This window comes from Lissotriton helveticus, chromosome 8, assembly GCF_964261635.1.
Source record: "Lissotriton helveticus chromosome 8, aLisHel1.1, whole genome shotgun sequence".
Lineage (NCBI taxonomy): Eukaryota > Metazoa > Chordata > Amphibia > Caudata > Salamandridae > Lissotriton > Lissotriton helveticus.
This window is the reverse complement of record NC_136069.1, coordinates 1327333748-1327349217: the sequence shown is the minus strand read 5'-3', so window position 1 is coordinate 1327349217 and position 15470 is coordinate 1327333748.

Sequence of the window (15470 nt, the reverse complement as noted above, 5' to 3'; positions counted from 1 at the left end):
TAATCTATAACTAATTATGCTCAATGTGTTATTATTTTTTCAAATGTTACATTTTAGGGGCAGGTTGTAGTTTTTGTAGGGGTATAGGGACTGACTGGAGAGGGAATAATAAACTTTACTCCCTCGACAATTGAACACTTTCTCTACTGTTTCACTGACTGGAGTGGGAATAATAAATTGTATCCTTCCGCATTCCAACACTTTCCCTATTGTTGCAATGACTGGAGTGGGAATAGTAAATGTACCCCTCCTGAGTCCAACGCTTCCTCTACTGTTTCACTGATTGGAGTGGGAATAATACATTTTACCCCTTCGTAATTCAACACTTACCCTACTGTGTAACCGTATGGAGTGGGAGTAGTCAATCTTAACCCCCGAGTCACACTTTTTTCCTACTGTTGTATAAATTGTAGTGGGAATAGCATATGTATTATTTATAGAAGTTTAGTTTACTTCATTTAAAATTAAATATTTATGTTTTTGCGTATGTAAAAGCAAAATATGTATAATTAATACTTGTTTTAATATGTAATAATCATAATAATACATGTTTAGTAAATTGATAGTTCTTTTAGGTTGTTTGTTTTTTAAAATGCAATTAAAGTGGTAAGTGTTTTAATTTTCTAATGTTATTGGGAATATATATGTATGTAATATGTTAGTATATATATGTGTTATATATCTATGAAAAGATATGTTTATTTAGTAAATATTACATTGAAAAGATTATATTAAATTAAAATATACATTGAAAATATTGGTTTAATAATATTTTTAATTATCTACATGTAACTATATATATATATATATATATATATATATATATATATATATATATATATACATTCACTTAAAAAAACATAGGTTTCAGGGACGTTATAGTTAGTTGGACATTTGACTCTTATAAAACCAGAGAAATTCGCCTGTAATAGTTAGTTGAGCTAACTATAACTTGCGCGCCCACAATGCACTGCTGATGATGTCACATATTACATCACTCATGACATGGTCAGTGACCTCACTGATGACATCTCAAATTACATCACTCATGACATCACTCATGACATCATCCAGTGAATGTGTGTTTCTGTAAAGTTTAAATATTTTTCAATTATATATATGCCAAGGTCTATTGAAGAATGAATGCATTTACAAGTGCCTAAAGGGATTATTTAGTAGGTGTGTGACTGACTGTATAAGTGAGTGATTGAACGTGTCTTACTGAATGCATGGATTAGTGACTAAACTGTGTGAAAGTCTGTATTAGGTTCTCTGTTGGTGTGTAAGCAACTGCATGGGTTGCTGAATAGCTACATGAGTGTCTATATGGGTTATTGATTTGTTGTCTGAGTATCTGTATGGGCCCCTGAGTGTCTGTGTGGGTGGGAGGGGGTTGTATGAGTCTGTACATAGATTTCTGAGTGGGTGATTCACTGGTTGTATGGATTTAAAAGTACATATGGGAAGGGCTGTATGGGTGAGGTATTGTGTGTATGGGTGTGTTGGTGAGTGAATGAATGTCTCAGTGGTATATCTGTGCCTAACTACATATGTTTTAAGGCACTATATGGGAGTGTTGGAGTATATAAATGACTATACGTGAGACTAAGTTATTTGAAGAATGGGTGTATAAATAAGTGTCTGCTTCGATCAGTGATTGTATAAGACAGTAAATATGTGTTAGTATCTGTATAAATAAGCGATGTGGTATGTCTATAAATTGGTGTGTATAACTGTATACATGAGTAAATGGGTAAGTGATTGATTCTTTGCATTACTGACAAGATGTGTGAGTAACTCTATGGATAAGTGGATGAGTGTGACTGCATGTATAGATGTATGAGTGCATATTCTAGTCCAGTATTGATGAGTAACTACATGTATAAGTGACTAGATGTGTGTGTAGACCTAGGAAATAGTAAGTGGTATGTAGTATATGGCATTCTTGTGTGTATGGTTTCAAAAATAGTACTCTGAATTTTAGAATAGGTGTATCAAAGTCTATATTAGGGCATCAGTATATGCATCAGATTATCTCGTGGATGATGTCATTAGTGATGTCATCAGTGATGTCATTTGAGATGTCATCAGTGATGTCACTGACCATGTCATGAGTGATGTAATATGTGACATCATCAGCAGTGCATTGTGGGCGCGCAAGTTATAGTTCGCTCAACTAACTATAACAGGCGAATTTCTCTGGTTTTATATGAGTCAAATTTCCAACTAACTATAACGTCCCTGCAACCTATGGTTTTTTTAAGTGAATTTCAAAGGTTTTTTAAATGTTAATTCCTAACTATGACGTCTGTAAAACCTATGGTTTTATCAGTGAATTTCGAAGGTTTTTTTACATGGTAATTTCATATTTTAATGTTTATATAAAACCTATATTTTTTGGTAATATTTTGGAACTCTATTATCCTTCTTTTTTTACGTTAAAAATTATGTCATGTTTTATATCTTCCCCCAAAAATATGTATATTTTTTGGGGGGAGAAAACTGCAGTCCTATACCGGTAGTGTACCAAGCTCCATCACCACGCTAATCCTTTTCGCCATATTGCTAAACTCGTAAATGATGCGCATTTCGCATCCACCCGGTTCGTGGCACCGCGTCCCGCGTAATATCATATACATATGAGGTCGTCCCAGCTGCTACTTTGGTATCTGACGGGTACCCAGTACCAAGCCACGCGTTATGTCATGTACGTATGGGGTCGAGCCCGCTGCACGTATTCGACGAGTGCATGCTGCCAGGCCCTGTGTTACGTCATAGACGTATGGTGTCACGCTGGGTACGCCATTCCCTAATTTTTTTTTATGTCTCAAAACTATATCTAAATAACTTTAAACTGTATATGAGAGCAAGCGATAATCTAAAATATTTGAAACATTTATATATTTCTAACTGTAATAAGCTTATATCATGATAAATATATTTTCTCAAACTCGCGTCGGGTGCGGCCTCCTTGCGCCGTTGATGTGCGATTGCCATGTGACCATGAAAGCATTTGATTAGTTCATAACATTTCCCATTGTAACAGTTGGAGGACCCCACCCATTTTAGTCATTCTCTCTACAGCGTTTGATGAGCGACACCTCTTCTGCTTAGAGAGCTTTTTTGGAAAGTTTTTTTGCTGTTTACACATATCTTCTACTACACACAACATGCAACGATCATCTTGATCTGTACATTAGCCTTCCACGTGTGATGGCCATGTATCTGAAACGTTACATCAAAAAACAAATGTGTGTTACATGATGCCCCTGGTGTGTGTGTGCACATTATTGTGCTGCCTTTTTGCCTGGGTATTGGTGGCTCGAAGGAGTATCATCAGCCACGGGCAGAGTGCACATCCTAGATTACATGTGACAAACAGTAAAGAGTAATGTGTACATTTGTGTTGCTGTATGCTCTGTTGTCAGGTTTTACCAGTATAGGACATGCATTGCTTGACTGTAATGAACGTTATCACTATGTATGACGTAGCCTCACTGCTGATCCTCCCTCCATCAGAGCACATTCACACTTGTGCACTTCGCATTAGCAACACTTTCAATAATACCGCACACCATTTACATGCGTGTCTGTGCATATACACAAGCTTGACAATGACATGTGATGTTGGCCATTCAATCTTTTCGAACAGCATCTCATTAGCGATAGTTGCCGCCCTCCCGGTACATGCTACATTAATGTAAATTGCGCATTCTGTGACATCAAAACTGCAACAGAAACACACATTAGTACACTTCCTGGTCAAGCAGGAACTGAACAACGCCCAGGTCCCCGGAACAATTATACACACCCCTACGCTGGCCTGGCGTACGCAAGCCCAGTCCACTTTGCATACGTACAAATAGGATAACGACGCCGCCAAATGTCCCAGTTCTTCCACACTGCCTCAGGTGATATGGCCACATCCACCTCGCATATCACAATGCGCAATGAAGAAAAGGGATCCATAAGGCGTACACCATCCTGGCAATCAACACTGCACATGAATTGTGAACCCTACTGGACATCGTGTTTCGAAAGAGATCCATGAGGTGTACACCATCCTGCAATCAACACTGCATCTGAATTGTGAACACTGCTGCTTGTCATGTTTGGACACACAACAATGACAGCAGGTGAGCAGTGGGGCCTGGGTGCACAGGGGCTGCAATTGAGCACGGTGCTGCGGGAGGGGTGGGGTGCATCAGCCTGGCTGCGCAGGTGCGAACAAGCAATGTTGCCATGCGAAGTGATGTGATCTCTGAACTCATTCAGTCACATGTCTGTCTCATTTTAAGGACCTACTGGGGCCTGCTGGACCGTACTGTAGTCCTAAGCCAGCAGACAGCGCTGCCCTACAGACACGTGGCGTTGGCTTTTGGGGCACTGTAGTGAGCTGATTACTAAGTGTACATGCACACAGGCTTGTGCCACTGCATTACACGTACACATTATGCTTCTAGCATGCGCTCTGTTCCTTTGTATGTGAACGTTGGCATAACATATTATTATTTAACCTTCTGTATTCTCGTGCACTCCAACTCCTCTTTGAACCACGATTACCACTAACAGTTGGTAGATTGTACTTCAAGACGGAAGGATGCACTCAACTGGTGTTCTCTATTAAGCTTCAAATAAACCTTCATTTACCTCCAGACGTTTCCACCATTATATTATTTCTCCCTTTTCAGACACTGAATTGGTTGTGCCAAAATGGGCGGAGTGCGTGCTCACCCCGTGATGATGCCCTAGGCATTCTGACGCCTTCCATTGTGGTATTTATTTATTTATCAAGCCACCGTCCCCGATCTGAGACCTGCTGTGCCACCCTAGAGAATCACTCCGGAGTCGGAGCTTGCACCGGCACGTCGTTGGACACACCAGTGGTGGAAGGTGAGCAATGAAGCCTTGGTGTGCAGGAGCTGCATTTGAGCACAGTGCAAGGGAAGGGGCTGCAGTGCAGCAGCCAGGGTGCACAGGTGCAGGCAAGCGATGTTGCCGTAGATAATAATGTAATCTCTGGCCTCATTCATATCTGTTTCATTTTAAGGACTTGCTGGACCGCACTCTTTCTCGCAGACTCCAGCGTCCTAGACACACGCGTGACGAGAGGTAAACAGTGAGGGCTGGGTAAAGTAGGCTGACGCTCTGTCTCCTCCTCCCTATGTTCTTTTGACTCTCCCTCCCCTTCTCCCTTCCGCCGACTCCCTCTCTGTCCCTTTCTCACTATCTTCCTTTCATTATGACTATCTTTCTTTTTTTCTTGGACATGGCACACATACTTACGTTTCATTTTTGTCTTGCAGGTTTTGTACGCTGCTTCCGGAGGAGTCCCACCCACTTATTTCATGCTATACTGTTGTTTGTTCTAATAAACTTGCGCTTCTATTTATTTGTGTTGTTTTAATAAAGGTTATTTTTTACCAATAAATAAGTGACTGTATAAGTCTTCTTTTTCTGACAAAACTTGTCTGTAGTTTATTGTGAAAATCGGCTGTTTATAGGAGATTATGAGGGAAAACATTAGTAAGTTTGCGGTGCACCTACCAAATGTAAACCAACAGACTATTACATAAATTAAGCCTGTGGAATTTTATATCTGCAAGGGTTCTGTGCGTGTATCCCTTTAAAACACCATGAGTACTGCCCGTGTGATTACAGAACCAATAAGGCACTGCCTAGGGCCACCGAAGTTAAGGGACTGGCGAGGCCCACCCTGCATATTTAAGTAAATCCCCGGAGGGTGGTGATCCCCGGACTTCAGTTGGTCTCGAAGCCCCCCGAACAATTAGTAAACAATATCCGGGGAGGTGGCGATCCCCTAGGCTGCGAAATGTCTCTGTGTCCTTCTGCGCCTAATTTACATGTGAGATTAAGGTTCCCAGTTCTTCAGAGACCCCGCAATATAATTATAGGATTGGCCACAGAACATTACCCCCCAGGGGGCTCATTTAAATTAATGGGTGAGACCCCGTTTCCTTTTTTTTTCTCCATTTTTACCATTGGGATCCGCTCTATTAGAGCGATACGAGGTTTTCCTCCTCTCGCTTCAACGAGGCAAATAAGGATTTGCTATCACAGGGCAGAAGCCATGCACCCGCCCTCTAATAGCAAACATAAATGTCCCGCGGATGCACACCCCGGCACATTGTAAGTGCTGCGCCTGGGAGGTGGTGCTTCCTAGGGCCATGATGCATTGGTTACTGCATAACTACAGAATTAGTATAAATGCATACTAACACTACTTGCACACATGTAGTACAGCGACCAGAGTGTACTGAAAAGGCAGAGGAAGCGCAAAATCTAAAAATATAAATCCTACCAGTGGTCGGATGACATAGTTCAATGAGACGACCCTGGGATGAGTAGAAACAGCTTCACGAAGAAAACGGGTCTTCAGCACAACGCAAGCAACCTCAAAATATTGGTGAGTGCTTCTTTCTTTTTACCTTCTCCCGCTTGTCGCCAAATTTATGTACTGAAGAGGCAGACAGCAGTTGATCTGATAAGTAGATTTATTGCAGTAAAAACAATACAGCTTAAACAGCCACCAACAGGATCAGACAGCAAGGCAACCGTCTTCTCCAGTACCGTGTACAAACTCCCCAAGGTTCCCCTCATGACAGCCCTACATTCTAACATTACATACTTACATTCTAGTAGAATTACATTCTAACATTCTACTGTGACTTACATTGGAATACTACACAGAGCACATGACTTTACAGCAATGAGCTTATGGTTTCATCCATGAGACTTGAAAGCGGTAGGGGTGAGGGTGAGTAGTTCGCTTCCCACTCCCTGTATTGTATAAACGCAAACTAAAACTACTTCCACAGGTATGCTACACCACCCAGAGCAAATCACTTTACGGCAATGGGCTCACAATTTAGGGTCACGGTTTGATCACTGAGTCTTAAGACCAGTAGGGGTGAGTAGTTCGCTTCCCACTCCCTGTATAGTATAAACGCATACTAACACTACTCACGCATTTATACTACAGCGGCCAGTATGCTACAGCGCCCAGAGCCCATCACTTTAAAGCAATCAGCTTGATCCCCGAGTCTTCACACCGGTAGGCGTGAGTACTTCGCTACCCACTTCTGGTATAGTATAAACCCACGGTAGCAGTCTGTAGTTCGCTTCCCACTCCCTGCATGGTATAAATGCCTACTAACACTACTTGCACACGTATTGTACAAAGACCAGAGCACATCACTTTACAGCAATGAGCTCACGGTTTAGGCTCTCGGTTTCATACCCGAGTGTAGCAGCATCTCATCTCAGCACCATTTCACTCTGAGCAACACTGCACTTTCAGACCGGTAGGAATTACTACTTTGCTTCGCACTCCCCCACAGAGGTTACAGTGCTCCTATCTTCCTCTTTCCTACTCTTTTTGCCCTTTTTTCCCCTTACTCGTTTCAACAAAATCACAAAATGGCAGCCAAAACTTCTTAGTTGCAAACGCTCGCAACCAATAAGCATCAAGCTCGGGCTCGTAACGCCCAGCCAATCAGATGGCAGAATTCCCAAATATCGATATCTGTAAATTTTGATATTTCTCCAAAACTACTGAACGGATTTACACCAAATAAACAAAAGCGTGCTTTCTAGACCAAGACCCTTCCCCTTGCCAAATTTGCGGTAATTCCGTTTACCCGTTTGACCAGTAGCCTTGTCTAAAGTTTCCTATGGAAATTGCATGGAGAAAACACATTTTGGGACCCCCCTTTAATCTCGGCCCCCCTGATGAATCACCTTGCAACATAGGAGCTGATATGAACAAAGAATTTGTTTTGGGAAATTTCTTGAAGAAACATCAAACGACGCCAAAGTTATAAACAAAACAAAAAATGTTCTTTCTATGGAAACTTGGCCCTAACTATAACTACATAACTACCTAGTGGCGACCGGCAGTAGGTTTTATACATATATATATATATCAAGGTACGTCAGTACCGAAAAAGGGTAATGGCCGACTGAGTTACAGCTCAATAAACCAGCAAATTTAAAAAAAACTTCCCTGGGTCTGTGCTCCACGTTTCTTTTCGAGAGGAGAGAGCGCCTGCATCTTGCTCGTGGAGTGGAGTGGCGAGGATATATATATATATATATATATATATATATATATATATATATATACACGACGACCTTTCCCGGCTGTTCCCAGTCTCAGATTACGGCGAGTCTGTGTGGGTGCCGGTCACCCTCTTTATGAAAACAACTGTTTCTTCCCACTTGCGAAGAAAATTTCACAGACTACTCACGATGCTTCAAAAGTTTTATTTAGCACGAAATCAGCAGCTCACTACCGACGCGTTTCGCCACTTAAGGCTCGGTCACCGTGACCAAGCCTTAAGTGGCGAAACGCGTCGGTAGTGAGCTGCTGATTTCGTGCTAAATAAAACTTTTGAAGCATCGTGAGTAGTCTGTGAAATTTTCTTCGCAAGTGGGAAGAAACTGTTGTTTTCATATATATATATATATATATATATATATATATATATATATATATATCAGCAAAGGAAGAGGCCGTCTACAGGGCGGTCCGCGGTCAGGGCACCGGAAGCCCTGCACAATGCCACACCAACACTTCCCCGCTCGGGAGAGATCACCACGGACACCTCACATGGATTGCAGAAAGTTTATTCATGCAACTGCACAGCAGTTGCATGAATAAACTTTCTGCAATCCATGTGAGGTGTCCGTGGTGATCTCTCCCGAGCGGGGAAGTGTTGGTGTGGCATATATATATATATATGAAGTCAGTTACCAACCAGAGGACTTCTGGGAGTGGTAGTCCCCCACATCGGACTACAAAAGAGAGACTATATGTTCTCAATTGGGGCCAGCTGTACTCCAATGAAATGGGAGGAGTCAAGGAGGTTTAAGTAAAGGTGATACCTCATTCCGACTCTGAAAGGCTTCTGATGAAGACGGAATGTCGAAATGCATTATGCCGCAATCACTATCAGTAAACGATCTTCCTTTTGAATCCCCGCTGTGTCCTTTTAGTTTCTTGAACAGGAGTTGCCGTTTGTTTTATGTTTTGCACGCATGCCAGTAACGTGCGAAAGGACCCGCTCTAAAGAGTCCGAGGGATTTCTGGCAAAATTGTGATTGTTCCCAAGGAGTTGGTGTTAACCTCAGACCACCTTACAAACTAACCCAGCAAGCGGTTTTTGCCAGGTGCAACCCGGATTTGACGGGGGAACACGGACACTGTGCTGCTGTTCCGTGACCCTGCTGGGGGCAGTATTGAAGGCAGAGCGTTTGGGGACCTGAGGAAGACCGATCTACCATTGCATCGGATTTAATTGAGGAAATATCACACACCTCTAAAAAGGCACGAACAGTATCAACACGAAGTAAGGGCCCCACTGAAGACAGTTGCCAACCTGAGGACTTCTGGGAGTGGTAGTCCCCCACATCGGACTACAAAAGAGAGACTATGTGTTCTCAATTGGGGCCAGCTGTACTCCAATGAAATGGGAGGAGTAAAGGTGATACCTCATTCCGACTCTGAAAGGCATCTGATGAAGACGGAATGTCGAAATGCATTATGCCGCAATCACTATCAGTAAACGATCTTCCTTTTGAATCCCTGCTGTGTCCTTTTGGCTTCTCGAACAGGAGTTGCCGTTATATATATATATATATATATATATATATATATATATATATATATATATATATATGTATATATATATTTTAATTGTTTGAATAGATATAATAGTTATATTTATTTCAAATATATTTATGTTGTATTATATTATTGTTACTTTTTGATATATTTAATGTTTAATATTGATATTTATATATGTTTAAATATTTTGTCAGTGAACCATCCAGCAGTATTTAGCTGTCCCCAGGAGTACAAAGTTCAACTGGAGAGTTTCCAGATAGATATTCAGCCAGAGGGGTAGTATCAAATGCTGCTTGTACTCCATTGGAGCTGTGAAGTCACAAAGTTGGACATCCCAAGGCCACCCTCATCAAGTAATAAGAGCAATGTCACTCTGTGTCTACCCAATCCCCATGTTAACTTAGTGAATATGTTGTTGATCTCAGAAGAAGGGACTGGTAAGTATAGTTAAATATTTGAGAACAAATACAACATTTGCTATAAAAGCACCTTGTTTGAAAGAGCACCTCTCCCTAGTTTTGATATTAGCTACTTATTACAGAAGAGGATCAATGCCTAGCCAAGACTAAGACCTTTAACAAATTACCAACTATTAAATGAGAAAGGTGACTGTTTCCTGTGATTCATAGGTATTTGAAGGTATACAATTCTAAGGTTAATTTTGTGCGACTGCTGGGCTGGTAGCCAAATCACTTTTGACCATCAACAGGAAAGGAAATGAGTGTTCTGTCGGCAGTTAACCCTGAGGCCTTATCAGACCTTCCAGTACCCCCAATACTGGTGCCAATTCTGCCTTCATGTCCAACAGGCATAGCAGGATTTCATCAGCATACAGAGGGGGGAGATGCATGTGTCCAATATATCCAATCCCTGCCGGCCTTCTTCTCATCTGATATGGTTGGCTAGTGGCTCAGTGTCTGAACAGCAGTGAAGACAAGTGAGGCCTGCCTACTTCCCCTATACACCGACTATAGTTTCAAAACTATTCTTCCTGTTTTGACTTATACCATGGGGTTGGTGCCAATAACCAGATCCATGCTCAGATACCTTCTTGAAGCCAACCACTTTGAGGGCGTTGACCAAGGAAGTACCCCCGTTGAGCCTTTCATATGCTTTCTCCATGTCTATGAGGGCCACCACCACTTTTCTGTGGTTGGCTTGTTTGCCATCCATCACATGGATGACTTTGCAGATGTTGGGTGAGTTGCTCCTTTTTCAGATGAAGTCTCTTTAATTAGGGTGTATTGGGTGCAGAAGCATTGCTTGTATCCTATTTGTTATCACTGTCCCAGTATCCTGCAGTGTAGACTTAGCATTGATAATGGCTAATATGAGGTGCAGTTTAGAAGATATCTGTGTGCATTTGGAAAGACTACAATGATCCCTTCTCATTGTGTTGGGGAAGTACACATTTCTGTCTAGTTTTAATGGTTCAATAGTTATGTTGTATTTGTTCTATAAAGCTCCAACAGTATGCATTTGCTATTGGTGTTTTCCAAGTTACCAGTTATGGTACAGCATCACTTATCCCTGTGAAAGCAGGGTTTCCATATCACCTGTTTGTTCTAATATCAACCTTTACAGGTTACATATGTTTGTGTATGCATTTAGGAATGAACTTTATGTCCTTGTTGTTTGTCTATACAGTTTGCAGTACGAGGCAAAGGTGCCATTGAGGACATTGATGTCAGCCTGTGTATGAGGTGTCCATCTTGATGTCGTATAGCTGTAATGGAAGCATACTGCACATCAGTTTGGGAGAGTCTGGTGAATAACCAGATGATCCTATTGAGCTCCAAGCATTGTAGCACTAGGTATTCTTTGGAGTTGTGCACTCAAAATCTTTTACACAGGTCTACATGCTGCCATTGCTTGTGCAGAAATTCCAGTCTTTTAGGGTCAGACACACTCACCTTTTGCTAAACTGACATGATTCTGTTTCTAGCCAGTGCAGATCATCATGTAGGATCACCCATACTGTTCTTGTATATCCATATAATGTAGATGTTCAAGGCATTCCAGTCTTTTAGGATGTCCCCTGGGAGCCTTCAATAATGTGGAAAGAGTGTGCTAACTCCTCCACTGTGGTGCTTCCACATACTGTGTTGTCCAAAGCAGCCAACTGTGCACATCTTTGCTGTTGCTGCAGCCCATTATGGTGCCATCAAGAGGTGTTATGATTAGACAATATTTTAGCAAAGTTTCATATTTTAGGTGCCAGGCCCTATAGCTGTGAAGTTATAAACATTTATAAACAGCCGGGCAGATTTACAAGGAGAGTCACTTTCAAAACACAGGGATGTCGCATCGCTGTGCTTCACCCTGCTCTGGCGTAAAAACTGCTGCCATGCACAGGCACCCATGGTGCAAGGATGTCTGTTTCGTGGGGAGATTGTTTATGTGCAGGAAGGGTTCCCTTCCTGCACATAAACAATCAGAAATGGCATTTTTCAACTTCTATGTGTGCTGCATTACCAAACATAGAACTTGCAAAACGTAATTGTTTTACTTATTGTTTACGTGCAGGAAGGGACACCTTCCTGCACATAAACAATCACAAGAGGTAATTCCCTCTTTCTATGTGTGCTTCAGAATGCAGCAAGCATAGAAAGAGGAAAAAAACTATGAGAAATTAGTAAATTTTTTCTCATGGCGCCTCCATACGCCTCCCCTGGGGAGGCGTAGGATTCAGACGCATTTCCAGATTAATGATTTCTCGTAAATCTGGAAATGTGTCTGGTTCCATTCATTTTGCGTGGGAACACCCCCAGCAACACCCATGGAACGCCCCTTTCACGCAAAGTGCTACGTGCAAAGGGGCATCATTTACAAGAACAGGAAAAGTCATGCAGTGTGGCTTTTCCTGTCCTTGTAAATATGTGGCACTAAATGGCGCAAGGAGCTTGTAAATCTGCCCCTACATGCCTATATGGATGTGAAAATATGTTGGAATAATGCGAGTATTTCCACCGGGTTGGGTAGGCTCTTCTCCATGCATGTTAGTGTCCACTCCATCGCCCAGTCCCTCAGTCTGTGAGTGAGTTTCCTCATGGATGCACCCAACGTGTGGGATGGATCTGTTTCTATTCAAGGCCATGATACAATTGAAGTCACCACCCAACAGAAGCAGTTCTTGTGGCACAGTGCCTATCAGCTGCAGCATGATGTCTAAGTGAGTTGACTGCTTAATGTTAGCCAAATATATGCCTATCAGGTGAAATTGCTCAACATGTAACTGCTCTGCCACATATACATCACACCACTCGGTCTATTCATTGTCTCTCCCTTAAGAAGGGAACCTGAGGTGAGTTGTGCCCATATTTCTTCACTTTGACTGTCTGGTCATGTTTTGGGGTGCATTGGAATGTTGGGTGGAAAGCCTCCTCCTGACAGTCGGAATCTCCTCGACCGCGTCCACGTCAGAGCCCTTCAGACTGACTTAGTCAGTTTACATTCCCACCGCCAGATTATGATATATGTGGTCGGAACGTAAATGGGCGGGTCATACCGAATTGGTTCCGAGTGACTCGTGGAGTATTCGTGTCAGTTGGAAATGCATCCTACACCCCAATGGACAGCGTTTCCGCCCCAGAGATTACAATGTTGTTTTCCAACAACCTTGCAGCATCGGTCTGTCCGACACGGAAAGGCTGTAAGAAAGTGACTTTGGGAGCACCTGGCAGGGCCCCCTTGGCCCCGCGGCAGCCTATGGTTGATGGCTGAGGGGTACCTAAGGGACTCCCCTATAAAACCCTGCACTGTGTGGCAGGCACTGTGGTGTGCCTGCAAGAAGGTGCAGGGTTTTCTGCAAACACCCCATTTGCCAGTAGGAGTGCGTGTTACGGCCGGTTGTCAGACGGAACACGAGCTCCTATAGGGAACAATGGAACTCTGGCTCTGACTGTTTGGTCACATCGTAATGAGCCCCATAGTGTCATATGGGGCCTGCTTCAGCCTCGCCATTGGCCTGCTTTCCACCATAAGTTAACCAATATGGCTCTCTTGTTGGTGAAAATATATGCAGCCACCTAGCAGAATTGGCCACACTGTTTATCTCTCTCTTCAAACACTTTGTGTAGTTCTGACAGGGTGGCCTTTTAATGCCCGCCAATCCTCAGCTGCACTTACTGCCTTTGCTGGATGAGTTTTACTCCTAGTTGAGCTGTTGGTTTTGGTGTACCCCAACCTCTGTTATATCTACCAGTGTTTGCTGTAGAGCTGCAATGGGTGGGGAGGGAGGTGGTGGGTGCAGGGAATAATGTTTACCAAACAAGAAAAAGACGTGGGTGGCTCAATTTGCCCACCCCTTTTTTGCCAGCTTGTCATAATAGCTTGCTTAGTTTTTGTGGCTTCCCAACAAAGTTGTTTACTTGGCCACGTAAGGGTGCCTGGCAGTTCTGTGTTATCTGAGCCCTACTTTATGGCCATCCCTGTGAGCTCACTTTGGACTCCCTAATGAGTCTGGTCAGCACCATGCACTGCTTTCTGTGTGAAATTGAACTAGGTTGATTGTATAGTTTACTTTCCCAGCTCACTTGTGCCTTTAACCTCTCAGGCCAGCTCAAACTCTGCTCCAGTCACCATCGCCTATGTTGGTTTGATGAGAAACAACTCTATTGCCATCACCCAATTTCAGTGCGAGGCATTTGTGGGGCAAAGACCCTTTACTCTAACCAGCGAAGCATAGCTTCTCAAAGCCAGGCACCCCATCAGGTTAATCTCATCTCTCCAGCTCATCTCTGTGCTTAGGTGAAGTCCTCCAGTGATCAGAGGGGCCACGATAAGTTTGTACCTACTTCTGGATCACACAGCAACGCATAGCATCCACTTGTCGGCATGTGGAGAAGACACATTTCTGGCAAGCAGCAATGGCTGCTGCCATTGGCATAGTTCTTGATCTCAGCTGCAAAGTCAACCACCAAAAGCCCAGTCCTTGGTTACAGCAGTTAGGACAGCTACTATTGATCTTCATGCACTGCAGTGAGGTCAGGTGCCAAACTGTGATTTGACCTTGGAACCACAGCTCTGTAGAGACTGTGCCCACCACTTGTAGAGTTCACAGATCACTCTCCACAGTCTTCCTACTCCTGGCAGACACTCTCAGAAACAGGGTCTCACTGCTTTCTAGACACCCACACCTAATGCAGGGTTTAAAGGCTCTCTCCCTCTCTCAGCAGGCATGCTGGCATCTAGGCACTTCAGGTCAGAGTATCAGCTTCATCCAGTAAGGCAAGACTTCAGGTGATGTTCCCTTACCTCAGGGAAGTTGACAATCACACAGGCACACACTTTGGTTGCACCTCAATCGCCTGCATACTCTGTGGAGCACTCTCTACATTGGTCAAAGAAAAGTTGAAAATAGATTGACAAGTAGATCAGTGATTTCAACTTTAACACCATCAAAAAGTACAGGGGGTATGGGTCTACTGTATATACTTTCAGAACCAGTCTTTTCACATGGTCTTTCTAGGCTGCTCTCTAGATACCGACTTTTCTGTAAAGTGATGCTTCTCAAAGCAGGGTAATCTCCAGTCTGGAGCATCCACAACAGAGGGACAAATATGTGTGAGTTTTCTGAACCCAACAAACAACAGCCAACCTGAACAGAAATCAGAACAAAGGCAAAGATGGCTTTATCTAAAAGGTCCCCTTAACCCTGAACAACGGAGACTTCAATCCCGTCATTGACCCCCATCATCTACCAAATGGCATTCCTATAGGAGGACTGAGGTAAAGCTCCTCTCAGCAAAAGACCTAACCAAATTTCTAAAGGAGCCTTATCACCTCTGTCCCTAACAGTGTTTCGGTCTCCTTCCTTCAG